Below are 17,666 nucleotides of genomic sequence, written 5' to 3'. Positions count from 1 at the left end.
GCTGAGAGGCAGGAGAATCGCTTGAACCCCAGAGGCGGAGGTTGCAGTGAGTCAAGATCACACCATCACACTCCAGCCTGGGCAACTAGAGCAAAACTCCATCAAAAAAAAAAAAAAAGAAAGAAAGAAAAGAAAGAAAGAGAAAGAAAAGAATTATAGATCACTTACAGATCTTCATTTTCCTTCTGTCACCTCCTCATAAATCTTGAACGTCTTTTCGTATTGTTACATAGAAATCTACCTTATTTATTTATGTATTTATTTATTTATTTTTGAGACAGAGTTTCGCTCTTGTTGCCCAGGCTGGAGTGCAATGGCACGCTCTTGGCTCACTGAAAACTCCTTCTCCTGGAGTTCAAGCAGTTCTCTTGCCTCAGCCTCCCTCAGTAGCTGAGATTACATGTGCCCAACACCACACCAGGCTAATTTTTGTATTTTAGTAAAGACAGGGTTTCACCATGTTGGTCAGGCTGGTCTCGAACTCCTGACCTCAGGTGATTCACCCACTTTGACCTCCCAAAGTGTTGGGATTACAGGTGTGAGCCACCGCGCCTGACAATCTTTCTAATTATAGCATTAAATAATATATCTTTTCTCCCAATTGAGACCAATACTCTCTCAATAAGTATTTATATTATTTTGAGGTTTCCACAACTAAATGAATTGGAACTATACATATTCTTGTTCACATTGGGAATCTTCCATGCCGAGTAAAACCTTAAAATGTGATTTGCTTATTCAAAGATTGTGAGCATTTAAGTTTGTGTTAGTCACTGACAAATTGCCTTTCTAAATAGTTAAAAATGTTTACACTTCACTCACATAGAATTATGTGTCCATCTCCTTACACAATGCACTGCACTACAGGTTATCAGTCTTTACACAGTTTTGCCAATCTAGCAGCCAAAAATGACATCACATTAAAATTTTTAAATTTTTTTCACTATGTCAAAGGACAAACAATATTTTTATAATTCCATTAGAAATTAAGGCTCTTTTATTAAAGAATTGTACAGCTTTATATTAGATTGCTTTTACACTTATTTCAACAGCATTTTATGAATATTAATACTTTATGTTATAAATCTTACAATACTTTATCATAGATTGTCACTTGTCTTTTATTTTTGCTTATGATATATTTTGCTGTAAGCATTTACATTTTATGCATTAAAATACATCAATCTTTTTTTCTTTTATGGCTCAGGATTTTGAAACTTGATTGGGAAAACTTTTCCTACCCTAAGACTCAAAGTTTTCCACTATTTTGTCTAATACTTTTAGAGATTTCTTTATTTGGGTCATTATTCCATTGAGAATTATTGTTTTAAATATGATGTAGAGACTTTGTTTTTTAAATGTACACCCAATTTTCTTGACACCATTTAAGTTGTTTTGTGCTGTTCTTTTAATGATGTATTATATAATCTTAGACTTGCGACATTTTATTCTCCAGTAAGTTTATGTATTTTCTGCATGTTACATTTCTCTGTGGTCTCCATAGCTCACAATTAAATTGCACTTGGCTCATAGAAAATAATAAATATTTGCTCACTGACACAATAACCAGGTTGATTAAATTCTGAATATTAATAATAGTAATGCTTCACATTTACATAGCCTTTTGTCATACACAAAGCATTTACACACATATATTTAATTCTCATAATAACCCTGTGAGTTAAATGGGGCAGGTCTCCACTTTACAAATGAGGAAACCAAGGCTCAGGAAATGAAGTGATTTGTTCAAGGTCACACTGCTACTGTGGGATGAGTAATGAGCCAGAAAACAATTCCAAATCCAGTGCTTTTACTCTTATTCCCAATCAAACCTGCTCAGCGATCATGCACATTCAGTCATTTATTTGTTTTCAACAATTATTAATTGAGGACAGGAGCAGAGACTCTTAGTTGTCAATCCAACATCCCTCTTTTGCCTCATTTGTAAAGGAATCCTATCCTCATTATGTTCAGGTATGTACCAGTTTCATGGCAATGTTCAGAGGAAAGGTGGATACTGATAATCCCATTCCCCTTCCAGGTGACTAATTAGGAAAGGTATGTCATTATTTTTGATCAATGGGTTTTATGAGGAAATCTGCTTGGGTTAAGGGGTTTCTGAATCTCTTCCTTCAATCTAAAAAGAGGGACACCAGATATAATCGATCTCTCTGCAGCACAGACCAGGACTGAATGTGACACCTGGAGCTTCTATGGTCCTCCTGCTGCTGAGCCAAAGAGGAAGTCGCTGTGGAAGAGAGCAGACCAAGGGAACTGTGGGAGGGGTGCTGTGGCCTAATCACCTCTGAGCTTCTCATAATGCAAAATAAATATCCTAAGGGTTCCTACCAGTGTGGATCCAGGCATTTTATAAATCGTAAGGGAAAAATATTCTAACGGATGCAAAGACTCACCGAGTGCACACAAGAGAGAGACTGGAGATGCAGAGATCACTAACAATATGTTTCAAAGAGTATTCTTTTCATACAGGGCTGCTGAAGACCAAGATCCTTACTGGAGATGCAGAAATCACTAACAATATGTTTCAAAGAGTATGCTTCTCGTACAGGGCTGCTGAAGACCAAGACCCTTACTGGAGAGTCCAGTGCTTCCACTCAATCTGAAGTCGCTGGAGCTTTAGGAAATGTGGGATCTTTTGTTTTGTTTTGACTTTCATCTTCTATGGGACCTGCACCTTGTTTAAATTGAAGAAACACTGTTTTGTAATATGTGTCCTCTTGAAAGAACTTGTGTTTAGCACACACCATACACCAAAGCCTTTATATTTATGCATTGTCTGCTAAAGACTTTCTTTCTGTGAAAAGAAGGCTCTCTGGAAGGGCGCGGTGGCCCACACCTGTAATCTCAGCAATCTGGGAGGGCAAGGTGGACAGATCACTTGAGCCCAGGAGTTCAAGACCAGCCTGGGCAACATGGTGAAACCCCGTCTCTACAAAAAATACAAAAATACAAAAATTAGCCGGGCGTGCTGGTGTGTCTATGATCCCAGCTACTATGGAGATGACTTGAGCCCAGGAGGTGGAGGTTGCAGTGAGTGGAGTTTGCGACACTGCATTCCAGCCTGGGTGACAGAATGAGCGCCTGTCTTGGGAAAAAGGAAAAAAAAAAAAAAAAAGGCTTTCCAAATTTGAGACCCTCCTGAGATATAAAAGTTGTTGTTAGAGTCTGAGGGTCAGAGAAGCTCTTGTTGAAATCACAGCTTTCACTTATCAGCTGTGTGATCTTGGGCCACTCTCATCATGTCTCTTAACCTCAATTCTCAACTTAGAAACAAAAAATAATAGTAACTTTCAAGCAAAGCTGTAGGATTCAATAAGATATCGCAGGTAAAGTTTCTGACAGAGCTTGGCCCATGAAAAATACCTAAATTACATTTTTCTCCGTTTTAAAAAATCAGACCTGGTCATTAGTGGTGTACACCGCAGTTGGTGTAGTGGACTTGTAACAGGCTCCCAGACTCCAGAGGCCACACATTTTTTGGGTCACCCCTCTTGGTTGCCTCTGGGCCCACTGACTGCTTGGTGCTGCTCCAGGGGTGGTGAAGTTCTTCGTTCAATACTCTTTTCCAGGTGAGTCACTTGTGTTCCCCCAATTCATACGTTGCAATCCTAATCCCCCATGGTTGTAGTAGGAGGTGAGGACTTTAGTAGGTAATTAGGTCGTTAGTGTGAAGTCCACAAGAAGGGGATTACTACCCTCATAAAAGAGACTCCGGAGAGATTTCTCACCTTTCTATGAGGATACAAGATGTCAGTCTACAATCCAGATGTAGTCCCTCACCAGAGCCTGACCATGCTGGCCCCCTGATCTGAGATTTCTAGCCTCCATAACTGTGAGAAATAAATTTCTGTTCTTCATAAACCACTCCATCTAGGGTGCTTGGTTATAGCAGCCTAAACTAGCAAGGTTGGTGTACACTTTCTCTGTTACAATCACCCTACAGCACTTTTCTGAAATCCCTCAGGGTAAAAAACAATGTCCAGAGTGCAAATATTTCCCGCTGCAAGACCTCAAGAGATGGGGACTTGTAGCAGACACTCAGATCCCAGAGGTTACACATTCTTGAGGTCACCCCTCTTGGTTGCCTCCGGGCCCACTGACTGCTTAGTGCTGCTCCAGAGGTGGTGAGGTTCTTCACTCAATGCTTTTTTTCCGGGTAAATCAGCCGCGTTTTCTCGCTGCTGTTGCATGTCACCTGCCTGATGTCCTCTCGCCCCTCAGAACTGCCTCCTATTATTACCCTCCTGCTACCCTTTCCCCTGGTAATTGTTGGTGGGTGCCCTCCATCTGCCCTCTCCCCCTGGCTAATTGCCTTCTGATTCTCCCTCCCCCCTGGTCACATGCCTGGCTCTGCCCTCCTGTCACCCTTCTTACCTGCTAACCTCTGCTTGATTTGCTGCCTGGACATAGGCAGGCTGGGCCTTTCTGCCCTTCATGCTGCCTGCTGCCTGCTGGTTTCCTGCACTGCTCCATCCACCTGCTGCGTGCCTGGGGTCACCTTCCTGCTGCCTGCTCCACCTGTCCCTGAGTTGGTTGATTTTGCCCCCTGAAAAAGCACAGATGGGATCTCTCCAGCTTCCCTGTGATTGTCTAACGGGGAAGTGGGATGCAAATGACTGTGCAAAATAAACAGAAAGAAGAAAAGCCAAACCGAACTGAACCATACCAAAACAAAACAAACATAAACACCCAGATAGGGATGAAGAACCCAGAGTAATTAGACTAAATAAAGTTATGTCTGTCTCAGAATCCAGAACATAGATACAAGACAAAAAGAGGGAAAACATACTGGGAAATTGATTAAAATAGGCGCAACACTGAATGTAAAGTAGTCAAATTTTGCAGGTAAGTGCTGAGGAGTAAAGATTCTTCTTCCACATCTAACTTCACAAATAAGCATTAAGCTTTGGTGATACACAGACCTGTTCATTGGCAATGATTGCCTTTTCCTGAGGGCTAATATACTTGAACTCAAGGGGCCTTTTAAAAATGCTGCCGAATATTTGCAATTAATATCTGTCATTTAGCCTTTCATATCTGTTTTAGATGTCCTATTGGCACTATAAGCTCAGAAATTCCCTTTTGGGGTGGTGTTTTTCTTTGATTTTTTTCTAATTGTTTGTTTAAACTGACACTAAACACTCACAAATTCGGCACAAGTACAAGTTAATAGAATATTTATTGAGAACTTTACTCCCAAAGACGGAGTTTCTTTTAGAGCAGAGAAATTCCTCTTTTGCTAAAAATTAATCGTGTCACCCAGAATACATTTCTTTTTTTTTTTTTTTTTTTTGAGACAGGGTCTCTCTCTGCTGCCCAGGCTGGAGTGCAGTGGCAGGATCATAGCTGACTGCAACCCCAAACTCCTGGGGTCAAGTGATCCTCCTGCCTCAGCCTCCTGAGGAGCTAAAACTACAGATGCATGCCACCAAGCCTGGCTAATCTATATATATTTTTAATGTTGATGAGATGAGATTTTGCTATGTTGCCCAGGCTCGTCTTGAGCTCCTGGCTTCAAGTGATCCTGCTGCCTCAGCCTACCAAAATGCTGGGATGACAGACATGAGCCACCACACTTGGCCATTTTTTGTTTTTTTAATTTTTGAAGTTTTATTTTGTTTTTAATTGATACATAATAATTGTATGTATTCATGGGGTACAGTGTAATGTTTCAGTACATCGTGTAATGACCAAATCAGGCAATCAGTATGTCTATTATCACAAACACTTGTCATTTTTTGTGGGGAGAATATTCAAAATCTTTTCTTCTAGCTATTTTGAAGTATACAATATATTATTGTTGACTATAGACACCCTACAGTGCAATAGAACACAGGAACTTATTCCTCCTATTTAACTGTAGCTTTGTACTCATTGACAAACATTTCCCCGTACTCCCCTCCCCTTATTCTCCAGTCTCTGGTAATCACTATTCTATTGTCTACTTCTATGAGATCAATCTTTTGAAGTTCCACAAGTACATGAGATCATGCAGTATTTGTCCTTCTGGACCTGATCTATTTCACTTAATATAATATTCACTAGATTTGTCCATGTTGTCACAAATGACAGAATTTTGTTCTTTTCATGGCTGAATTGTATTTTACTGTGTATACATAGTACATTTTTCAAATCTATTTATTCATTGATGGACACTTACATTCATCCTATATTGTATTAGGCCATTCTTGCATTGCTATAAAGAAATACTTGAGACTGGGTAATTTATAAAGCAAAGAGGTTTAACTGGCTCACAGTTCCACAGGCTTTAGAGGAAGTGTGATGCTAACATGTACTCAGCTTCCGGGGAGGCCTCAGGAAGCTCACAATCATGGCTGAATGCAAACAGGGAGCAGGCACATCACATGGCAAAAGCAGAAGCAAGAGAGGGAAGTGAGAGGTGCTACATACTTTTAAATGACCAGATATCTCTGAAGAACTCGTTCACTATTATGAGGACGTACCAGGAGGATGGTGCTAAATCATTCATGAGAAATGATCCAATGATGATTGCCCCTGTGATCCGCCCCCCATGATCCAATCACCTCCCACTAGGTCTCACATCCAACACTGCGGATTATAACTGAACATGAGATTTGGGTGAGGACACAGACCCAAATCATAGCACATACCTTGGCTGTTGTGAACAGTACTGCAATAAACATGAGAGAAAAGATTCAGAAACTATGCATCTGCCTATGGATTAATACCCAGAATACATGAGAAACTCAAACAATTCAATAGCAAAAAGCCCCCATATAACACAATCAAAATGGGTCAAAGATCTGAACGGATATTCTTCAAAAGGAGACATATAAATAGCCAATAGACATATTTAAAAAAATGTTCAACATGACTAATCATCAGAGAATTGCAAATCAAAACTATGAGGTATCACTTTACCCCAGTTAGAATGACTATCATTAAGATGACAAAAAATAACAAATCCTGAGGAGAAGCTGAAGAAAGGAAAACTCTTATATTCGATTGGTAGAAATGTAATTTAGTACAGTCTTTATAGAAACAGTATGAAAACTCCTCAAAAAATTAGAAAGAGAACTAGCATATGATTCAACAATCTCATCACTGAGTATCTATCCAAAGAAAATGAAATCAGTGTGTTAAAGAGATATCTGCCCTCCTAAGTTTATCACAGAGATCTTGTGTATTTGAGTGTGAAGGTGCCTCGGAGGTCACATGTCAGGTCTCTCGAGAGAAGAGGTAGGCATGAACACTGCTTTCAGACGTAGTATGTAAGGCTTTTTTATGGTCTTCGTCTTTATGGCTGATGGGTAGTTCTTCCTTTACAGCCTTCTCAAGCAGGAAAGATTTGAAGATGCACATGCCCTCATCCACAAAGATTGCCCTGTTACTCTCACTTGGTCCAAAATTCTACTCTAAAATAAAATGTATGTGTTATCTCCAAAAGGAAATCTTGTCATCTTTCTCCTCAAATTGACAATTAGACCAACTAGATGATTATTGTATTATTTAGTTCCTAAAATTTATTTTCCCTGTCTACAATCCTTTGTGGAGTAATATTAACAATGACAACTAGTCCTAGGTTGGTTTTCCTTGGCCTTGGTTTCCCCATTTTTATACTACAGTAGAGGTCAGGGGAAACCATATATTCTCTGTGATTCTACTGAGCTTCATGATATGGGAAAACTTTTGTATTCTAAAATTCATGAGACTTAAAATTATCAAGTTAGTTCTATAATATGTCCATGGTCCCCACTGATAATGATAGGTTACCAACAACTATTTTTGACAGAATTCCTAGTTCTCATATACTAAACTATGAAGAAATAAGGCTGTAGAAAATCCAACAGTTTTGGGGGAAGATAAATATTCATAAAAATTAAGCTCCAACAATATGATAGGAGATGTAGAATCTATTGATACGAATAGAAAGTCTGGGAGTTGGGGAAGAAAACTTTAACAATATCAGACTTATTTGGTGGATGGTAACCAAACTCTCAAGAATGCAATTGACTTGCCTAGTGCTAGTGCTATTAGAGCCTTTGCTGTCTAGTTTTATTCCATTGTCTCATAAAAATTTCTTTATGTAAGATTTTTGCATCACCCACTTTTACTCAGTCCTCAGTATTTCGGCTAGCGATAGTAATAACTATTGCAATAAATCAAGAAGTGTTGCTGATTTGGCAGATGTGAGAAGGAAAAAAAGTGGAATTTTACTCCTTGGCTTAATTGAATAAATGCAAGATCAGGTCACAGTCCATATCATGTGAGCAATGTGAGTGCTGATGTCTTCAAATTGACATAAGAATCATTTACTGCCTATCCCCCATCTCACAGTAATTAAGCACATTGCCTCCATTGCTCAACACTATTTCAATTTTCCACCACAGGTATTTTTAATTGTCTTGAGTCTTAAACCAAAGGAGAAAAATGAAAATAAAAGAGCTAAGAGCTTGTTCCAGTGAATGACTGTTGAGAGAGAAAAAGAGAGAGGAAAAATGACACCTATATGCCATACTTTTCAATTCAAATTAGACTTAGAGAATTTTAGGTATGTATGTATGTATTTTTCTATTTTCTCTCATTTGTTTTTGGACAGGATCTCGTTCTGTTTTCCAGACTGGAGTGTATTGGCACAATTGGCTCACAGCAGCTTCAACAGCCTGGGCTGAAGTGATCCTCACACCTCAGCCTCCCGAGCAGCTGGGACTACAGGGTCATGCCACGACAGCCCGCTAAATTATATATTTTTTGTAGAAATGGGGCTTTGCCATGTTGCCCAGGCTGGTCTGGAACTCCTGGGCTGCAGCAATCTGTCTGCCTCACCCTCCCAAACTGCTGGGACAACAAACGTGAGCCACTGTGACAGGCAGATTTAAATAATTTTTAAACTCTTGTGAGAGTTTCCCAGTCCCATCTAGTACAAAAACCTTCCTATGACCTTTCTCCAAATGGTATTTTAGACTTGGTTTGGATATATCTAATGTATGAATCTCATTCTTTCATTAGGAAGGTATTTTCCCCCTCATTTTTAGCAACTCCTACAGATAAAAATTGTCTGATTATAACTCACTTTCATGTTTCAAGTGTAGCTTCCTAGTTCTACCTTCTAGAGAGGCTGAGTTGGAGCCTGGGCCTTGGGGAACCCTCTGAACACTTTAAAATTAAAGTAATTTTTCTTTTATCATTTCACATGGAAGGACATGGAGAAAGGTAATTTCTATTTCTATATCCAAAACACATATGACAGTCCAGATTACCTAGGCTGGGACCTTGTAGCACTGTATGTATGCTCCCATGGAAACCTTGCTATAAATGCTGGCTTCATCTTTTGATGCTATTATGTTCTTATAATTAAGGTACATCATTGGCTAAATTGGCTTTTGTTGGTTGATCTAGGGACTGAATCATTACTAACAATGAAAGGTATTACATTATTTCCTGTACAAATGCATTCTGAGCTCTATATACGTGGTTAATCTGGGGGCTATCACAAATCCCTAAGAAGGAAACTGACTTGATTCCAGATTGGCCTGATCCCTGCACAAAGCAGAATTGTTATTTCTCAGGATTTAGTCATTGTATGCACATTTATTAATGCTACCTTAGGGTTTATCTGTGTTACACTTTAACCTATATTAAAGTAATGGTCTACTATATATTCAGGATTTTTTTTTTTTTTTACATTTCTTGCCTCTAGCCTACTGGAGGCTTCCTTCAAATACAGAGTAACGGACTGGGCGTGGTGAGGTAGGAGGATTGCTTAAGGCCACACCTGTAGTCCCAGTTACTGAGGAGGCTGAGGTGGGAGGATCAATTGAGCTTGGAAGGTCAAGGCTGAAGTGAGCAGTGATCAAGCCACTGTACTCCAGCCTGGTGACACAGCAAGACCCTCTCTCAAAAAAAAAAAAAAAAAAAGTTAAAGAAAGAGCATTGACTAATCTGTTGGTCACAACTAACATACATAAAAATACTGATCAAATAAATTTTTCAACATGAAATAATAATAGGTAAAACTCGCTTTTCTACATTTGCTCTAAAGAACAGAAAAATCTTTTCCAGTGAATATCTCTTTCTTCTAAGTACATGATTCCACAAAATAATCTGATAATCTCATAAGGTTATAAATCGCTGAACAAACGAGGAAACAAATTTAAAAAGCTTTTTACCTCTGATTTTCAACATTTAAAAAAATGTTTCAAAGCTGAAAAGTATTTTCTCTTAAGCAGCATAGTATTTTCAAAGACACAGAAGAAATCTCACATCTGTTCATTTATTAATAAACATTCATCAAATGTTTATTGAGTGCCTACTATGTACCAATGCCTTGGGTTTGGCTATACAGCAGATAACTAAGCAGAATTCTTCCCTGTCTTCATGGACCTGCCTGACAAAAGAAATTCCATAAACAAGAACATTTGGATAGAACGACAGTGTGTATTGAATTGCAGAGTATTCTAAGAAAGGACTTCATGTAGCAGGAATCAGAAGTGTAAAAGTTTAAGCCATACACAGGCTTTATAAGAAAGGACGATTGAAGTGTTACCTCGGGTAAGTGCAGCAGAAACAGGCTGGAGATTAAATTCCAACCAATGACTAGGCAGCATATAGATAAGAGTTCCAATTAATGAGTTTTTAAATGTTCTTTTTTCAAAATCAGTTTTCCACGGTTTATATAAAGAATGTAGACATAAACTGTGCAGTAAATAGTCAGTCTTTACAGGCTTGTCTTGCTCTTTAAAAAGACCTACTTAGTGGCTAGCACCTGTCTGGGATCTGATAACTTAACTTTTAGAATATTTTTGTCATTGCTAACTGATGTCTGTCTTGTATGCATGAGGTAACAAGTCCTACCACATCACCTCGTCTAAACTCTTTTTGCAAACAATGTGATTTATGGTGAACACCTGCTTTCCTTCTGGGAGTGTAAATTTTGGTAATCATGACTGGTGACACAGTCAAAGAGGACCGATGGGATCAACTCCTAATAAAACTTCTGTACGCTAAAGAACACTGGGAAAAAGCACTGCACATGTGCTGCTGTATTTCATTGCTAGAGGGAGAGTACATTGTGTAACCACCCTTATCCCTTCTCCCCAACTCTGTGAGAGAGAACTTTGGAAGCCTATGCCTGAATTCTGCCTGATGCATCTTTTCCTCTGCTGATCCTTCTGTGTACCCTATTGTTGTAATAAAACACAGTGATGACTGCAATTTCCTTGGAGTCTTGTGAGTCACCAAACATGTGGGTGGTCCTGGGGCTCCTTGAAACTACACTGAACAAAAACAGGCAAATAAACTCGAAATATATACAAAAGTATGACTAAGGAAAAAAGACCATAGAGTCAACCTGTCCACCGCTCAAGTTAATGTTATTATCAGGCTTCACTTGGGTATGCAGTCTGACTCAGATTTTTGGCAGCAAAAGCAATAACAAACATTTGATTATCTTGCTCACATTTTCAGAAAGGACAAAGCAACAAATTACTTGGGGTGTGACATGGTTTGTATGTGCGTCCCCTCAAATCCTGAGTTGAAATGTGATCCTCCATGTTGGAGGTGGGCCTGGTGGGAGGTGTTCGGGTCATGGGGCCAGATTCCTCATGAGTGGCTTGGTACCCTCCTAGCGACAACGCATTACTGCAAGATCTGGTTGTTGAAAAGAGTCTGGGACCTCCCACTTCCCTCTCCAACTCCCTCTCTCACCATGTGACACGTTGGCTCCCCTTCGCCTTCTGCCATTATTGTAAGCTTCCCGGGCCCCCCACCAAAAGCAAGTGCCAGAAATATGCTTCACGTACAGCCTGCAGAACCATAAGCTAAAATAAGTCTCTTTTCTTTATACATTACCCAGCCTTAACTGATATATTATAGCAATGCAAAACAGACTAACACCAGGTGATAACTTCTTAGCAAGAGAACCCTAAAATAATTTTTTTCATGCAGAAATTGTTATAGGAAGTGTGTCCTATAACGCTTGTTTCTATCAGCTTCTGTAACAGTGATCTCTTAACTTGTCTCCTAACTCACTGGCAATGATGTTTCTCAGTTGTCTTCTCTGTGTTCTTTCTCTCTCCAAACACATTCCTAGAACACAGTTGTCCTGAAAATGGTACTAACTATAAACTTACCAAAAGATCAATAGAAAGAAACAGTTTATCATAGACAGCTAAGTTTATTAGACTTACTGCAGTCTAAGAGAAAACACTATCTTAATAGTATCTCAAAATGGAAAAACTTAGGAAGTGGTCATAATAGGACCTTGACTGAGTGATTTGGGGAGTGATCTTGCAAGATGAACTGGCTAGAACTGGGCAGAGATGATGACATAATAGTTTTAGATTGGTGGGCCTAGTGAGGTGAGGATCTTCCAGTGAGCCCGCACAAGAAGCTGTTTCAGTTGGTTCATGACCTTATTTTCCAGGAGTAAGTACAGTCAATCCTCATTATTCACAGATTGATTATGGGTGGATTTGCCTAGTCACTAAAATTTATTTGTAAGTCCCAAATCAATGTCTGTGGCACTTTCATGGACATTAGGGATCATATTCTAGACGTATCAGAGTGGGAAAAAATTGATTTGCTTAATGCACATGTTCCCAAATAAGATTGAACAAAGCAACACTCTGCCTCTTGTTTCAGTTCTTATACCGTAAGTACCTGTCCTCTGTGGTCTATTTAATGCCATGTTATTTTGTATTTTTGTGGTTTTTTTTTTTGTTAGTGATTTCTCTGTTTCAAATGGGCTCGAGGCATAGTGCTAAAATGCTTTCTAGTGTTCCCAAGCCCCAAAAGGCTGCGATGTGCCTTAGGGGGAAAAATATGTGTTACATAAACTTCCTTTAAGCATGAGTTATAGTGCTGTTGGCTATGAACTCACTGTTTTTATTATTATTATTATTATTATTATTATACTTTAAGTTCTAGGGTACATGTGCACAATGTGCAGGTTTGTTACATATGTATACATGTGCCATGTTGGTGTGCTGCGCCCATCAACTCGTCATTTACATCAGATGTAACTCCCAATGCCATCCCTCCTCTTCCCTCCTCCCCACAACAGGCCCCAGTGTGTGATGTTCCCCTTCCCGTGTCCAAGTGATCTCATTGTTCAATTCCCACCTATGAGTGAGAACATGTGGTGTTTGGTTTTCTGTTCTTGCGAAAGTTTGCTGAGAATGATGGTTTCCAGCTGCATCCATGTCCCTACAAAGGACACAAACTCATCCTTTTTTATGGCTGCATAGTATTCCATGGTGTATATCTGCCACATTTTCTTAATCCAGTCTGTTACTGATGGACATTTGGGTTGATTCCAAGTCTTTGCTATTGTGAAAAGTGCTGCAATAAACATACGTGTGCATGTGTCTTTAAAGCAGCATGACTTATAATCCTTTGGGTATATACCCAGTAATGGGATGGTTGGGTCATATGATATTTCTAGTTCTAGATCCTTGAGGAATCGCCATACTGTTTTCCACAATGGTTGAACTAGTTTACAGTCCCACCAACAGTGTAAAAGTGTTCCTATTTCTCCACATCCTCTCCAGCACCTGTTGTTTCGTGACTTTTTAATGATTGCCATTCTAACTGGTGTGAGATGGTATCTCATTGTGATTTTGATTTGCATAAAAATATGGAATGCTTCATGAATTTGCATGTCACCCTTGTGCAGGGGCCATGCCAATCTCTGTATCGTTCCAATTTTAGTATATGGGCTGCCGAAGCGAGCACTGAACTCACTGTTAACGAATCACCAATGTGTGCGTGTGTGTTTGTGTATAGGCTTACAGGAACTAACCCTGCCTTTCTTCTAGGAGCAATGTGTTCAGTATTCACCTACTCAGTGTTTACAGTGACTTTATGTAACATAACCACTACAAATAATAATTAATTTATTTTTTGCCAAGTTTTCTTAGTGCCTTATCCCAGTATTTAACACAGGGACAATAAAAGCCGCTGCTTCCAGTTTTCAGTTACTTTTAAACCATGCCATTAATTCCCTTTGCCTATAAGTGCTATGCAGTGTATGGCTTGGCATGGCCTTTTGCTTGGTCATTTCTTGCAATGAATAACTCTTTTTTTTGGCTCCTAGGAAGGTGATTTCAATGGAGTAGAGCTCAGAATGTGTGTCCAGCTATCTCTCAGGCACTGGTTTTTGTGATTCACAGTGCATTGAGCACCACTAAAGATGTATTCTATCTCATGAGCCCTGCTTCAGTAGCAGCTACAGATTTCACTCCTGCTCTTTCAGAGGTGACCAAACCAGGTGCCAGGTGACTACTAATTCTGCAGATTGGAGCTTCACCATTCTTTTGAAATTCTTTTTGTGGCACAAGTCCAATTGTATTTAAAATTCATTCATATTTTGATGAAAAACATCAACACTACAATTTGCCAATGAGAAAAATAGTTCACAATGTTTAAATATAATTTCAAATCTTAAAATTGTTTCTATATCTGTAAAAAATGATTTGACATTTTTATCTCCAATTGAATGAAGTTCCTCATCAAAGGCGACTATAAATAATTTGAAGACATCATCACTGAAAAGCAATTCCATGGAACAATTACAACCTCATATAAAAAGTTACATTCACAGAAGCTCAAACTTTTCAGTAAAAAGGTAAAAACATTTTACATGCAAGCTTTACACAAATTACACATTTAATATCTTTCTTGATACTTTGTATTTACTGTTTTAAATTTTAGTGGCTGTGCTCTTTCTCTTCTTAGAGACCCCCCACCTGCCCGCCCTCCCACCCACTGCCCTACTGCTGAGGCCGCTAGTCCCTTCCTATCTGACATGTTGCCTGCTGATGGCTCACAGCTGAGTCTGTCCTTAAAAACTGTCTTCTTCCGAAGGGCGCTGCCTTGGCCAAGCTTATATCCACTTCCCGGAGAGCACTTTATAGGCAATGACGAGTTGATGTGGGAGTTACAAAGGCTTGGCCCTCATGCCACAATTTAGAAAAACTCTGAACAGCCATCCCAGTTGCCAAGGCCTCTGTCACACCACATCCCAGTTCACCTCTGCCTCATTCTACATTTCTAACTTTCTAACAGGTAGTAATCCTGAGAGCACGCCCCAGTAAATCTTCCACATACAAATCTTTGCCTCAAAATCTGTTTTCCAGGGAACTTGACTCTAACTACAAGAGTGAACTTAGTGTGGGTGTCCTTCCTGTTTGTTAGTTTTCAATTTTTGCAATCTACTCATCTGACAAAGGGCTAATATCCAGAACCTATAAAGAACTCAGTCAAATTTACAAGAAAAAAACAAACAAGCCCATCAAAAAGTGGGCAAAGGATATGAACAGACATTTCTCAAAAGAAGACATTCACACAGCCAACAGACACATGAAAAAATGCTCGTCATCAATCGCCATCAGAGAAATGCAAATCAAAACCACAATGAGATACGATCTCACACCAGTTAGAATGGCAATCATTAAAAAGTCATGAAACAACAGGTGCTGGAGAAGATGTGGAGAAATAGGAACACTTTTACACTGTTGGTGGGACTGTAAACTAGTTCAAACTTTGTGGAAAACAGGGTGGCAATTCCTCAAGGATCTAGAACTAGAAATACCATTTGACCCCACCATCCCATTACTGGGTATATACCCAAAGGATTGTAAGACATGCTGCGATAGAGACACATGCACACATATGTTTATTGCAGCACTATTCACAATAGCAAAGACTTGGAATCAACCCAAATGTCCATCAGTGACAGACTGGATTAAGAAAATGTGGCAGATATACACCATGGAATACTATGCAGCCATAAAAAGGGATGAGTTTGTGTCCTTTGTAGGGACATGGATGCAGCTGGAAACCATCATTCTCAGCAAACTATCGCAAGAACACAAAACCAAATACCGCATGTTCTCACTCATAGGTGGGAATTGAACAATGAGATCACTTGGACACAGGAAGGGGAACATCACACACCGGGTCCTATTGTGGTGGGGGAGGGATAGCACTAGGAGATATACCTAATGTAAATGATCAGTTAATGGGTGCAGCACACCAACATGGCACATGTATACATGTAACAAATCTGCACGTTGTGCACATGTACCCTAGAACTTAAAGTACAATAAATTAAAAAAATAACAATAATAAAAAAAAAAGAGTGAACTTAGTTTTCCTAAGCCCCATGCAGCCCAAATTCACCCAAACTTACCATAGTGTCCCCTTCAGATTTTATCATTTTTCTATAGGTTGTCATTTTATACAAAAATTCAGGAAATGTTTTTTTTTAAAGGTTTACATAATACTTTAATATTTTTTAAAAGGAAGGCTCAATATCTGTGAAATCCCATTTCTGTAAACCAAAAGAGCTCTTTTTGCCCCCAAGAGGAAAGTGCTATATGCTGTCACGGTGTCTATATTATGAGGCGTCATATGCTAACACTAGTTCCCACACACAAGCTTTCATACTTGTGACATGCCAGAAAATCTTTGTAAGTGTCTAAGGAGTCAGCTTCTGGGTCTTCACCTCCAGAAGACTGGGGTACTTCTTCTTTCTAGTCGTACAGGTTGGGCAGAGCTTTTCACATAGCTGGCACCAAGAATTTCCACTGAGGTTCTTTTTGCCACCTGTCAGGTGGCATCTCTATATCCCAAGTAGGATTTGAGAGGATACACTAAGGAACTATGCTTTTAAAATGTATTTGAAATAATTTAATGTATCATGCCAATAAATATTTAACCCTGGAACTATTTTTTATACCAACAAATATCCTTATGGGCACATATTTCAGAAAAGTAGACACAAGCCAAGCCCACACCAGGTGTTAAGAATGGGCTCCAGTGGAGATATGCTTGGAGTGATGGACTCTGGCTCAGGATGTAGAGTAGCCCCTGGAGGTTCCCAGTTAGCTTAGGTGCAGTGTCAGTGGATGGTGGGGTTCTGAGAGCTCTCCACATCTGTGGTAGGGGCACTTGTTAAGGCTTGGTGATGAGGACAAAAACACTAAGGTGCAGGGTCTAGGCAGCATCTGTTAGTGCTCAGGTCGGCAGCTGTCTCTATAACAAAGCACTTTCAAAAGCAGTTACCATGTGTTTCACACATCAGCTATTAGATAACACCAATCCTCTGGTGACTTTATGGCAAGAAGACACTCAAGAAATGTTGTTCTAAACAAAGGAGAGCCAAATAAATCTTATTCATTCCTATGATATTTTAGTACTATCTACATGCTGCTGACTTCTAAATGACTAGATGTAGCTCAATTTTTCCTATGATTTCCAGTCTAGAGTTGCTTATGTTTTTTGACATCTCCCTGTATATTTCTCATATGCTTTCCGGATGTGATATGTTCAAACTGGAACTTTTGATTCTCTTCCCAGGACTGGACACCCCACCAACTGCCTAGCCTACTAGTCTTTTTCACAAGAGCGAAAATCACCACCAGCAGCCATTTGCTAAAGCCAGAAATATGGAACCTAGGTCTCATTCCTCCCTTTCTTTTATGCCTTCCCTCACTAACCTATCAGTAGGCTTTGTCCATATAAAACAATAAATTTCCATCCTTCTATTTTCATTTGGTCACCACAGCTGTCACTAGGACTCTTAGAGCAACTTCCTCAATGGGCTCCCTTCTTCTGCTCATACTCTTCTGACGTTCCTCCATAAAGCAGCAAAGCTGATT

The 17,666-nt window shown here is 39.4% G+C and overlaps 1 non-coding gene across 1 annotated transcript; it reads right to left on the bottom strand.

Moving 5' to 3' along the window:
• Window positions 1–13,633: 13,633 nt before the first annotated feature.
• LOC116271583 lies at window positions 13,634–13,737 on the bottom strand. Its single transcript, XR_004180196.1, has one exon. It is a non-coding gene; the product is annotated as a U6 spliceosomal RNA (small nuclear RNA).
• Window positions 13,738–17,666: the final 3,929 nt, after the last annotated feature.

The sequence above is a fragment of the Papio anubis genome, chromosome 19 (assembly GCF_008728515.1).
Source record: "Papio anubis isolate 15944 chromosome 19, Panubis1.0, whole genome shotgun sequence".
Taxonomy (NCBI): domain Eukaryota; kingdom Metazoa; phylum Chordata; class Mammalia; order Primates; family Cercopithecidae; genus Papio; species Papio anubis.
This window is presented reverse-complemented; position numbering and strand designations above follow the sequence as displayed.